The sequence below is a fragment of the Microplitis mediator genome, chromosome 11 (genome assembly GCF_029852145.1).
Source record: "Microplitis mediator isolate UGA2020A chromosome 11, iyMicMedi2.1, whole genome shotgun sequence".
Classification (NCBI taxonomy): domain Eukaryota; kingdom Metazoa; phylum Arthropoda; class Insecta; order Hymenoptera; family Braconidae; genus Microplitis; species Microplitis mediator.
The window spans coordinates 492,677-507,977 of NC_079979.1; positions in this window are offsets into that span (position 1 = coordinate 492,677).

Here is a 15,301-nt window from a genome sequence, read left to right on the forward strand (position 1 = left end):
AAAATTTATATTCCTCGGATTTTCGCAGGTTCCTAACGAACTTAACTTGTTAAATATTGGACTTAGAGTTTAAACTCATAGGACCTTTTTTGTAGTAAATTAACATCCCTACAAAAAAGGTTCTTATCCGCGAATTGATAAACTTGAAATTTAAAAAGTTATAGGATTTTAAAAATATAAAATTTATATCCCTCGGATTTTCGCAGGTTCCTAACGAACTTAACTTGTTAAATATTGGACTTAGAGTTTAAACTCATAGGACCTTTTTTGTAGTAAATTAACATCTCTACAAAAAAGGTTCTTATCCGCGAATCGATAAACTTGAAATTTAAAAAGTTATAGAAGGTTGAAAATAAAAAATGTACAGTAGCGCTTAAAAATATTTTGACAACATGGAATTTGTTATCATCTTCTTCAAAATAAAATATTTCCCGTATAAAAAAGTTGCGGTATTCCGCAGGTGATCTGCTGGATATCATGTGGAAGTCATATTTTGACACAAATATGAATTCCGGATGAATTCCTGATGAATACACAAAGATAGTATAGAAATATACTTCTAGTGATAGATTGTATGAAAAATTCTATTAGACGTACAGTTTAAACCCTCAGGACTTTTTTTCTAGGAAATTGAAGTGTTAACGTAAAAGTGTCTAAAAATTGATAAATAAAATTAATTTGAGGGTTTCATGCACTCAAGTTTTGACATTTTTGTTTAATTTGAATTTCCCATAAACTTTTTACTAGATGAAATTCTCCGATTATGTTTAAATAATATGTTGATAATTTTTTATATTTATACATGAATTTATTGCTGACTCGTCTGCTGCATGTGCATAATTTTAAATTTAAATTTTTTCTCGGTCTCAACAATAATTTATTTATCAAATTTTCTGCTTAGATTTTCATTTGTTAATTTCATTTTTCCTAGTAAATTTAATTTCTCATTATCGACGCTCGATATCTAATTTTTGTCGGTAGGTGTGCCAGCCATTCAAAGAGTTGACATTAATCCACGGCAGATGGCACCGTTAGTATTCACAGGAACCTCGCGCGTATTTAGAATCGATAAGAAGCTTATTTTCAAACAGAAATCATTTTTTATCTTGTCAGCATATTTACCCTCATCATTAATGTAACGGGACCAAAGTCCATCTCCGTTTTACGGGAGGCCGTTTCCTCGCTCTTTTGGGCATACGCGCCCTATCCAAATATTCCCATAGATTCGGCTGAAATGCGACAAAACCCGCATAGAAACCGATACAGTCTATAGGATTTTACACGGAAAAAAAATTATGGGAAGTTTTCCTATGCATTATGGGAATGGTTCCCATAATGGTATGGAAATAGTACCTATACTACTATAGGAATGGTTTCCATATATTATGGGAACCATCTCCATAATAGTATGAGAATAGTTCCCATAATGATATGGGAATGGTTCCCATATTGGTATAGGAACCATTCCCATATCATTATGGGAACTATTCTCATACTATTATGGAGATGGTTCCCATAATATATGGGAACCATTCCTATAGTAGTATAGGTACTATTCCCATACCATTCCTATAATATTATGGGAACTATTCCCATAATGTTATGGGAACCATCCCTATAATATCATAAAATTTTTTTTTGCACAATAGTGTAGAAATTTCCCAAAATTTAAATTTTCTTGAATATTTGTGCTGACAAAAAATTCTTGTTAAAAATTTTAATGTTTTTTTGCCAAATACGATTTTTTTTTTCAATGTTTGAATTTTTGTTTTTATGTTTAATAATATTTCTGTGTATTGTAGAAGTGATTACTACTCTTCTTTAAATTAATTTTTTCATGATAATATGAGAACCATTCCCATAATATTATAGGAATGGTTCCCATACTTTTATAGGAACCATTCCCATAATATTATGGAAATGGTTCCTATAATTATAGGACTGGTTCCTATAAATTATAGGAACCATTCCTATAAATTATAGGAACCATTCCTATAATTATAGGAACCATTCCTATAATTATAGGAACTATTCCTATAATTATGGGAATCATTCCTATAATTATAGGAACCATTCCTATAATTATAGGAACCATTCCTATAGTGTTATGGGTATCATTCCCATAATTATAGGAACTATTCCTATAATTATGGGAATCATTCCTATAATTATAGGAACCATTCCTATAGTGTTATGGGTACCATTCCCATAATTATAGGAACTATTCTTATAATTATGGGAATCATTCCTATAATTATAGGAACCATTCCTATAATTATAGGAACCATTCCTATAGTGTTATGGGTATCATTCCCATAATTATAGGAACCATTACTATAGTGTTATGGGTACCATTCACATAATTATAGGAACTATTCTTATAATTATGGGAATCATTCCTATAATTATAGGAACCATTCCTATAATTATAGGAACCATTCCTATAGTGTTATGGGTATCATTCCCATAATTATAGGAACCATTCCTATAATTATGGGAAACATTCCTATAATTATAGGAACCGCTTCCATAATTTATGGTCGTAATTCCTATGATGGTATAGGAAAAAATTTCACAAAATTATGGGAACCGCTGCCATAATTTTCTTTCCGTGTATGCGGTTTTTATTCTAAGTAAACTGTTTATCAAATATGGATAAATTTTATTAATATTTGATAAGTTCTCTTCTCAGTGAAGGTTTTGAGTCAGCTCACAGGTTCAATCGTTTTTCGTATTATTTTAATAAAATAAATATAAAGTTTCTTAATATTTTCAAAAAAACCAAAGTTACGTTAGTGATAATAATTATTTTGCAATATTTTTCACACATATGCAGGGTAATAAGTCATGTCAACTGAAGCGTAATGTCTTGATTTTTAAGTAAACGTCTGGATGATCATTCAGGTGAATGAATTAATTACTGAATAAACTTTATAATCATCGTATTTAATATATATATATATTTTTTTTAATTATTTATTTAGAGTCGCATCGGCTACTCAGGCCCTTAGCGACTACCCTAACGGACCCAAATTACGGTAAATTACGGTAAACCCACCGTAAATTACGGCAATCCACCGTAAAATACCGATCTACCGTAAATTACGGTGGATTTACCGTAATTTACGGTGGTTTTACCGTAAAATACGGAAATACGGTAATCCACCGTAAAATACCGATCTACCGTAAATTACGGTGGATTTACCGTAATTTACGTTTGTTTTACCGTAATTTACGGTGGATTTTCCGTAATTTACGGTGGATTTACCGTAAAATACGGAAATACGGTAATCCAACGTAAAATACCGATTTACCGTAAATTACGGTGGATTTACCGTAATTTACGGTGGTTTTACCGTAATTTACGGTGGTTTTACCGTAATTTACGGTGGATTTACCGTAAAATACGGAAATACGGTAATCCACCGTAAATTACGGTAATTCGGTAATACGGTAATCCACCTGAATTTTTTTACGGTAGATTTATCGTATTCGACGGTAAATTTACGGTATACCCGCCGTAATTTACGGTAATCCACCGTAAAGTACCGATTTACCGTAATTTACGGTGAATGCACCGTAATTTTCAGTGGATTTACCGTAATTTACGGTAAATCTACTCGAATTTTACGGTATTCTACGGTAGATTTACGGTAAAAATACCGTGAATTTACGGTAACTCAGGTCTGCTAGGGTACACAATTACATTTTAATAATTAAAGGACATATTTATATTAAGGCATTAGATTCATTTGTCTATTTTCAGTTCTGATAGGAGTTTCTCAATTGGTTTAAAGTATTTTTCGTCACTCAGGGAGGTTTGTAAATCAGGGGATATCCGGAGGTCTTTCCTTAGTTGTGCAAGACTGGTACAATTGGATAGGATGTGGTGGACTGAATTGTTTGCATTACATGCTGGACATCTCTTTGGTTCGGACTTACTTATTAGATGGCCGTGGGAGAAGATGGTATGACCAATTCTTAGTCTGGACGATATGCATTGGTTGTTTCTTTCCGGATATTGTTGGGGCTTATCCCAAATGTTGTTCCTGGCTTTATGTAGTCCGGAGAATCCATTGGCGGTCTAACGGGTGTTCCATTTGGTCAAGATGAGTTTCATAACTGCATTTTTATAATCGCCCGGGAAAAAATGATCAGACCTGATCAGGAATGAACAGACACGAGTCTTCAGGCCTGATCAGGCATGAAAATGATCATGCCTGACCAGACCTGATCAGGCATGTTCAGGTCCGATCAGGTATGTTCATGTCTGTTCATGCCCATCCGGGTAAAAAAATTATATATAAAAAATGGCCCTATATAATTATGTATAACTATATTCAATTATACATGTATATAATTATTGCTTTAAAAATAAAAAAAATAAAAAATTCGGGCGTGTGCAGGATTTGAACCGTGGACCTTGCGCTGGAAAGTGTAACTCGCTACCCACTGACCTAAGAGATTTAGTTGAAAAGTAAGTTTCGTATGAACTTCAAGTAATAAAAATCTTATACGTGGTAGATTCTTGGTCAACAAAATTTTAGATCTATGAGCAGACATGAACAGACATGAACATATATGACCAGGCATGAACAGGCATGGACAGGTATGAACAGGCATGATCAGGCCTGAGTGTATTCAACGCTTCAGACATGAACAGACATGAACAGGCATGAACATGTATGATCAGGCCTGGACATATTTAACACTTCAGACATGGACAGGCATCGACAGGCATGAGCGTATTTAACGCTTCAGACATGACCAGGCATGAACAGGCATGGACAGGTATGAACAGGCATGATCAGGCCTAATCATGTCTAATTTCAGGCCTAATCATACATGAACAGGCATGATCAGGTCTAATTTCAGGCCTGATCATACATGAACCGGCATGGTCAGGCCTAATCATTTTTTCCCGGGATGATATAGGGCGATAGTTGGCCGAATCCGGGTGGTTTTTGTGTGGTTTTGCAATAGGGGCCTCTGTTGCAATTCTCCACTGTTGAGGGAATACATTGTTGGTCCATATGAAATTATAAATACTCAGAATATATTTGAGACTATTTTCTGATAGGTGTTTAAGAAGTATTACTGGTCTAGACCATCGGGGCCAGGACTAGAATTTTTACTTATTTTTAATACCTCGGTGAGCTCATCCATTGTAAATACCATGTTTAGTTGATTAATATCATCAAGATCTTGATCAGATGTCAGCTTCTGGTCTTTTGTTTCTGTTTTATTGTATTTCTACGATTGGTGTTTACTTTTGGTTGTATCTTCTAATATCGTAAGGAAGTTAGTTGAAAAGTTTTCATCACTGGAGTTGAATGGAAAAGTATCGGCTAGGATTTCAGCTTTTCCGGAATGAAAGTTAATGGGAATGCCCTTTTGATTCAGAAGAGTCATGATGGTCTTGCTTTGATTGTTACTATTTATATCTGATAGTTTCCATTAAATATCTATTTTTGCGTTCAGCAACGCCATTCTGTTGTGGTGAATAGGGTGCTGTACATTGTGTTTCAATTCCGTCTTCTTGTAAAAAATCTCTTAAATCATGTGACAGATATTCTCCACCACGGTCAGACCTAATAACTTGTGGCTTTTTATTAAATTGTGTTTGAGGATGTTTAACAAAATCCTTGATTACCTGACTCGCCTGGGATTTTGATTTAAGAAGAAAGATTCTTATATGTCGACTGTAGTCATCGATTATTGTCATCATATAGTTTCGACCACCTGGTGTTATCGTAGGAATTGGCCCACATAAGTCTGTATGAATTAGCTGGAGAAGTGCCGTAGTTTTTGATTCTGATTTCTTCGAGAATGGTGTCCTTGATAACTTCCCCTGAATGCATTTCTGACAATAAGCTTTTACATTACAACATTCCAATCTAATTCCTGACGCCAACCCTTCATTGACTAGCTTTTTAATTGCTTCTGGATCACGATGACAAAATCTCTGACGCCATGTATTATTATTATTATTTTTTTTTATTTAATTGGCCATGAAGTCGAAGCTTCTTGCGGCCATTCCTTAGTACAATATAATATAACAATAATATAGTATACATAAGAGTAAAAATGATTACATTATTAAATAATTTAATATAACAATATCATACTCAATCATCACATAAATATAAATTCTAACAGTAATCATAACATTTACCATTAATTTAAACTTAGGAAATATTCATAACAAGAGGTACGAAATTCCGCAAAGGTAGGCTTTGTAGTACAATAATCAGGCAATTGATTCCAAATTCTTATTGCAGATATTATAAATGACTTATCATACTTAGCACTATGACATCCCGGCAAAACAAGGTAATCCTGACGGACTTCATCTCTACGCAGACGGGGCTCTAAAATATACAAGTCTTTCCTTATTAGGGGCTTTTAATTTAAATATAACGCTTTGTAAACAATTCAAGATAAGAAAAACTCCCGCCTAGACCTTAGAGTAAGCCATCGAAGCTCATTATAATAATAAGTGACATGTTCATATCTAGAGATTTTAAAAATGTACCGGACACATGCATTAAGTTTTCTTTGTAGTCTCATTTGCTGTTGACTAGTAATGTCAGTATAGACTGCTGCACAGTAGTCAAAAATAGGCAAGATCAGAGTGGTTATTAAACGCCGCCTAATAGGCAATCTGAAGACATCACCATTCATTTTCAATTGTGCAAGCACTCTCATACTGCTTTTACAAACCTCTGTTACTTGCAAAGACCAGTTTAGTGTATCCTGCAAGATAACACCTAAATATTTTACTGACTTACAGTAGCTGACCACTACGTCATTTACAATGATGCTAGGGACAGTTACTTGTTATAGATCAGTTAATTTTTGTGGAGTGCCAAAAATGATTGATTTTGTCTTACCCTTGTTTAATTTTAAGCCTAATTTCATCATTAAGTGTACTAGCACACTGATAGATATCTTGTGACTTACAACTCAAATAAATAACTAGATCATCAGCACAAAATAAATGTAAACATCTTTTAAGTAGAGTACCGAGATCTGTAACATAGATAGAATAGAGCAGTGGACCCAGGACACTTCCCTGCGGTACACCACTCAAAATATCCTTCCATGTCGGCATACTACTATTAGTCACATTAATTCGGACTGCTTGTAGCCTACCTTTTAAATACGATATGATCCAATTTATAACTGTATTCTCGAATCCCATAGCTTTTAACTTATAAATCAAAATATCAAAGACAACCGAATCAAATGCTTTGCTAAAATCAAAGAAAACCGCAATAGTTATCATTGAGTTATCCATGCCTAGTCGAATATCATCACACAATTTTAGGATGGCATCTTGTGTATTTAACCCTTCTCTGAAAGCAGTCTGATAATGATCAACTATCCCGTTAGTAATTAAGTAATCAATAATTTGATCATGAACGCATCTTTCTAAAGATTTCGATAACGTACATGTCAACGAAATTGGTCTATAATCTGAATAATTAGTTGGACTGTGAACCTTTGGTAATGGTACAACATAAGAGCGCTTCCAGGCCGATGGGAAACATCCTGAAGAGATAGAAAAGTTGAATAAATCAGTAATATATTGCAAAAAGTACGGTAACAGTATTTTATACATCTTGATATCAAAACCATCAGGACCCATCGAGCTAGAAGCTATCCTCATGATTGCCTCTTTGACAATATTACAGTTAATAGACTTAAATGTGAACGAACTATGATATTTTGGCACTACTCTATCAAAATACTCATAATCAATTAAATCTAAAGGATCTCCAGCCGCATTAACAAAATAATTATTTAGTTCTCCTAGATCTATATTTGGATTGACAGTTGAATCAGAACCCTTAACTAAACCTAGTTTACGCAAATCATTCCAAAAGGATTTCGCATTCGTTCGGTCCCGAAAACGCTGATCAAAGTAATTTTGCTTGGCCTTCATAATTCTAGTCTTAATCACTTTACGCAAATTGACATACTCTTTAAACGCAAATCTCGATCTTATGAAGATTCTATAAAGCCTCGATCTTCGACGCTGTAGTGTCTTGATATCACTATTAATCCATGGTGCAGGTTTCTCTCGAACATTAATTTCTTTCAGCGGTGCAACTTCTTCAACAACATCTCTAATATGTTCATGTAAATAAATATTCATAGTATCAACAGACTCACTATCAATAAGATATGAGAGATCTAAACTTGAGCATAATTGCTGTAGATAGTCATCATCAATCCTAGACCAATTGCGACACCAAAATTTGTTCCGATTATAAATCCGCACTTTGTAATCATACTGAAGTGAAATCAGGTCATGATCATCGAGAAATGGCTCAGAAGATTGTCTTGATGATAAAACTAAGTCCAAGTTACTAACTAAACAATGATCTATCACGCACACAAAATTAGTGAAAAAAGGGCGTAATTTTTCACATATATATGTGTGTGAGTATATTTTATCGGCGGATCAATCGTCGCAAGGATCAATTGTCGGGGACCAATTGTCGGGGATCAGTTGTCTTTGGGTCATCGGTCGTGTCACCATATCTAACGCTTCTGAGGCAACTTAGTTTGAGTACATCATAGGTACTATATGTTATATTTTTTTTTTGTTATTCAGAATCTTTGTATATCTTATGGCCCTATCATTGGCATCTGCTGTTGGGCCTTGTTGAATAAAAATAAAATAAAATTGTCTCTCAGTGTATGCGTAGATTTCCCAAATGGAAATCCAGACATCCATGGCTTGCTAAATCGATTATTATATAAATCCATACACTTCTACATTAATTCCTAGAGACTCTTATACGCAAATCCATGCTTTCCTGTATGGATTCCTATGAGATTCCACGCAATCCCACATGGATTTTTTTTATAGGGTTTTCCTTTGGTTCTCAAAAAACACATCCGTTTTTTGAGCTCGGAGAGCTCAAAAATCAGCCACCATTTCCGATCTCTCTGACCTCGAAAACAGTGAAAAGTTTTGAGGTCAGCTCACAGGGTCAATCGTTTCTCATGTTTTTTTAATAAAGTAAATATAAAATTTCTTAATATTTATAAAAGGAGAAATTATCATTATTGATAATGAATATTTTGCAATATTATTAACACATGTGCATTAATAAATCATGTCAATCAAAGTGTGATGTTTTAATTCTTAAGTAAACATCTGGATAATCAGCCATCTGTAATTAATCAAGTATTTTTCGGTTTTACACAATCTTTTATTTGATTTAAAGACATCTGATCAAACATTTTATTTTTCGCGCGATCAGATTATTATTTATTTTTTTTTTTTTTGATTTTTTAAAAATACCATATTAAAAAAATTCATGTAGGATTGCATGGAAACCTATAGGAACCCACATAGAAAAGTATGGATTTATGTAAGAATCTATAGAAATTATAATAGGCCCCTATTAAAAACTCCATATGGGAATCCAGCCTAGATTTCTATGTGGGTTTCTAAATGGCGTTTTTTGATGAATTTCCATATGGTAGAAATTACTTATACAGAAAGAAATCCATATGTTCAAATTCCTATGTCTAGTTTCTTTATGGGAATCCAGGTACACGGAAAGAAAATTATGGGGTTTTGCTATGCATTATGGGAATGGTTCCCATAATGGTATGGGAATAGTACCTATACTACTATAGGGATGGTTCCCATATAATATGGGAACCATTCCCATAATAGTATGAGAATAGTTCCCATACCATTATGGGAATGGTTCCCATAATGATATGGGAATGGTTCCCATACCATTATGGAAATGATTCCCATAATATTATGGGAACCATTCCCATATCATTATGGGAACTATTCCCATAATGGTATAGGAACCATTCCAATTGCATTATGGGAATAGTTCCCATACTATTATAGGAACCATTCCCATAATATTATGGGAATGGTTCCCATAATATTATAGAAAGTATTCCTATAAATTATAGGAACCATTCCTATAATTATAGGAATCATTCCTATAGTGTTATGGGTATCATTCCCATAATTATAGGAACTATTCCTATAATTATGGGAAACATTCCTATATTTATAGGAACCGCTCCCATAATTTATGGTCGTAATTCCTACGATGGTATACGAAAAAATTTCACAAAATTATGGGAACCGCTGCCATAATTTTCTTTCCGTGTACTCAAAGTTTTCTATGTGAATTTCCTATAACTTTCAACATGGGTTCTTATATAAATCCATGTTGAAAGCGAACATAGTTGAGGTCCGTTACACATTTCTTGTTTTCATAAGAAAGGGGCCCGTATCCCTATTAACCATTTTGACTAATTATTCGGCGATTGATCCTGTATCACCCGGTTCGTAAAGATCAGACGACTGTTTGACCTAAATTTATAAATGCAGGTTGAGTGCATATAAAGGATCGGGATTAGTGGGGCCAAATCTTATACAAAATGTATAAGATAAACAAATAAAGATGTTAGGTATTTGCATACTGGACCACACAAAGCAGATGTTAAATATAATTAGTCATTTAATAGATGTTAATTAAATGAATACCCGGTTAATTAAATAAAGTCATAATAATAATAGAATTATTATACTTAGCTGATGTAGTTGTTGCTTCCTTCTACTCATGAGTATAATGCACTGGTAGGGCGAGTGAAGAAATAGATAAACTTACGTACTAAGACAATTGTGAGGCCGTTGTCACAACAGTCATTTTAATAAAAATGATAAACGCATGAATCATTATCTATTAGTGAATCCAATTCTTAGACACATGAAAGAACCCGATGAAAAAAGATTTTATACAATTGTACACGGAAAGAAAATTATGGGAAGTTTTGCTATGCATTATGGGAATGGTTCCCATAATGGTATGGGAATAGTACCTATACTACTATAGGGATGGTTCCCATATATTATGGCAACGATTCTCATAATAGTATGAGAATAGTTCCCATACCATTATGGGAATGGTTCCCATATTGGTATAGGAACTATTCCTATAATATTATGGGATCTATTCCCATAATGTTATGGGAATGATTCCCATAATGCAATTGGAATGGTTCGTATACCATTATGGGAATCATTTCCATAATATTATAGAAAGTATTCCTATAAATTATAGGAAACATTCCTATAATTATAGGAACCGCTCCCATAATTTATGGTCGTAATTCCTATGATGGTATAGGAAAAAATTTCACAAAATTATGGGAACCACTGCCATCATTTTCTTTCCGTGTAGCTGATAAAATATTGTATTTAAATCAAAAACAACTGCTTTCAAACAATTTTTGTATGCTAGAGCCTCGTTTTCGAAGAGCATAAAATATGGCAATTCGTTCTTAATGGGCGCAATTAGAATATGGAATAAGTTATCTAGTGCTTGTACGCAACAGCCCACATTTAACGAATTTAGGAAAACGTGTTATGATTATTTCTTAAATAAGATGATTGCAAATTAATTAATTAATTAATTAATTAATGATGAATAAAATGATTGTACTAACCAAATTATTGTTATACATATATTATTAATCTATTGTATTTTTATGTCGCTTGTTTAACCACTATATATATTATCGTGTAAAGCTATGTATTTTGGATGGCCGCAAGGAGTCATGACTCTATGGCCAATTAAATAGATGAATAATAATAATAATAATAATAATAATAATAATAATAATAATAATAATAATAATAATATCATTTAAACTAAAGAACGTGTTGCATGAAATTATGTAGTGATCGAGAAAAAACACAAAGACGTAGAGCTGGTATGATTTTTGGGCTATTTGGTGAATTATATTCTGAGCTATCCGGGAAAAACGAGGTAAGTTGTTATTATTTTAATTTTTAAACGTCCATATCTTTTGAACTAATTAACCGATTTTGACGTTCAGTGTTGTAATCGACGCGTTTTATTGCATTCTAGGGCTGCCTGGACTGAGGGATTGACCAGATATGTTACTTCAAAGATAAGTGAAAAAAACTGTTTTCCTCCATTTCTTTCGCCAACGATATCTCTCGTACGAACTAACTGATTGAGATGATTGAGGTAGCCATCAACGCGCTTTATTGTGTTCCAGAGCTGAATAAATTTTGAAGTCGATCGATCGAGCCGTTTCTGAAATTTTCAGGAAAGTTGACGGCCAACAAACTCTTTCGATTGCTGCCTCAACCATCTCGATCGGTTAATTCATTAAAAAGATATAGAGAGTTTACATCTATGCACACACACACACACACACACTCACACACATACACACACACACTCACATACACACACACACACACACACACACACACACACACACACACACACACACACACACACACACACTCACACACACACACACACACACACACAAACACACACACAAACACACACACACACTCACACACTCACACACACACAGAGACATACAAACACACATACACACACACACACACACACACACACACACACTCTCACACACACACACACACACACACACACACACACACACACACACACACACACACACACACACACACACACACACACACACACACACACACACACACACACACACACACACACACACACACACATACATACATACATACATACATACAGACAGATAATCGGACATCATCCTAAAAATAGTCAAAATAGCTTTGGGATGAAAACAATAACTTCCCGAAAATTTTGAAAATCATCGATTTTCTTAGCGGGAAGTTAAAAAGAGTAATTAAGTCGAATGAAATTTTAGATGCGAACTAGCTTTTTTGGAATAAAATTTCTTTTAAGTCATTTATGAAAAAAACAATCGATCAAATCATTCTTGATTAACGATGGAAAATGATGGGATTAAATTAAGATTAAGTGTGATTTTTGAGAGCAACTATCTTCGAAATCGTTGAATTTGCGGAAATTTGAAATAAGACCTTCTTTATAGATCGTTCAATTTCCTACAAAAAACTGTACTGAAAATTTCTGAATTCTCAATAGAGGAGTTCAGTTCCGTTGAATTAATAACTTGTTATATTTAAATGACAAGTGTATTTGTAATAATTTTATATTATTATGCACTCAATAATTTATATACAAGTGCACTATTCGTATTTCCAGCTCGTAGAAAAAAAAATTTTAAGGGCCCATAAATTTACTAAGTATATAAATTAAATTTTTTCATTTTCTTACAGGGTTCCTTAAATGATCAATGAAATAATTTTTTGTACAGGAATTAATGAGTGTCAGGCAACCCTTGATTATTACCACTAAAGAATTTCCATGAAAATTAATATATTTTCCTAAGCAGATTTTTGCCAGTTAATTTTTTTTTATATTATTAAAATTTCGAAAGAATACATTAATACTTTTAAGCACTTCAAAAAACAAACGAACGTTATTAAGACTTGATATTTTGCAATATTATTACGACAGCTACATTGTCTAAAAATGTTCATTGAAGCCTAACGTCTGGTCTTTAGAAATGAGCATGTGTCTCATTTTACATTTTTACAAGATAATTTAATTATATATGATTCCTATAGGAATCCAGCATAGATCCCGATATAAATTCTTGGATTCCTATAGGGCTCCACACTATGACAAATCCATATGGGAATCAGCAGGGATTCTCGTGTGTATTTTTACGATGATTTCCCATGAGAATCTGCACCATATCAAAATCCACATGGGAATCAAGATACCCAGTTTCTTATGTAGACTTCCCATAAAAGAATTCAGATCCCTATGATTTCCTACACGGATTTCTATATAAATCCATACACTCCCGGGAAAAAAAATTTAGATCTGTTCTGATAAAATTAGATCAGCTCAGATCAAATTTGATCATAATTTATACTGAACCCAGATCAGAGTAGATCTGATTTGATCTGTTCAGATCAAACTAGATCTGATCAGATATGACATTTTTCTTTGGGGAAAAATAGTCCAGATCTACCCTGATCAAATCTAATCAAGTCAGATCAACCTAGATCAAGTTAGATCAACCTAAAAATAGTCAGATCAAAATAGATCAACATTGATTAAACGATCAATTTATGAAGTAAATATAAATAGATCTAATTGGATCTGTACGATCAAACCAGATCTGAGCTGATATAACTTTTTCTCGGGAAAAAAAGTTTAGATCTGCTCTGATCAGATTAGATCAGCTCAGATCAAATTTGATCATAATTTATACTGAACCCAGATCAGAGTAGATCTGATTTGATCTGTTCAGATCAAACTAGATCTGATCAGATATGACATTTTTCTTTGGGGAAAAATAGTCCAGATCTACCCTGATCAAATCTAATCAAGTCAGATCAATCTAGATCAAGTTAGATCAACCTAGATCTAGTCAGATCAAAATAGATCAACATTGATTAAACGATCAATTTATGAAGTAAATATAAATAGATCTAATTGGATCTGTACGGATCAAACCAGATCTGAGCTGATATAACTTTTTTTCAGGAAAAAAAGTTCAGATCTGCTCTGATCAGATTAGACCTGTACAGATTATAAAGAAATATTTCTTCACATTATATTATAATTATAAGATTAACTAGCTGAATTTTGACACATTCACCTAAATTTTGATAATTCTAAACAGTCTATCGTAATTGAAATAAATGGCTTCAATTCTATATATTTTATATTATTGTGATATATTTAATATATTTTTAATCAGACATATCAATTTTTATTAGGATAGAGATAAAAAAACAGATCGATTTAGATCTAGCGAATTAGATCAAATTTGATCTGAGCAGATCTAAGAGTGTTTTTTATTTACCTTGATCTGTTTAGATCCAAGCAGATCTATTCTGATCAGAGTAGATCTAATTTGATCTAAACAAATCTGGCCAAAATGCAGATCTGTTCAGATCTGAAACATCAGATCTAGTTTGATCTGAATAGATCTAAATTTTTTTTCCCGGATCCTATATTAGTTCTTATGGATTATTAGATAAATCCATAGTTCCCATATGCATTCCTATAGGGTCCTATGCAATTTTACCTGGAGTTTATGCTAAGAAATATATATATATAGGGCAAAACACCTTGAATATCATTATCACATTTTTTCGTTCTTAGTGATATTTCGCAATAATCTTGTTAATGCAGGTGTATCAATTAATGCTGTTAATTGAAGCGAAAGGTCTTAATTTTAAGTAAATATACGAATGGATGGTCAATTTCATCAAAAGTAAATAGTATTTGCCCGCTTTGAATAATTTTTTTTTAGTGTTTATTGATGTGTGATCAAACATCTGTTTGTCGTCATCAATATACTGATAAAATTGGGTATA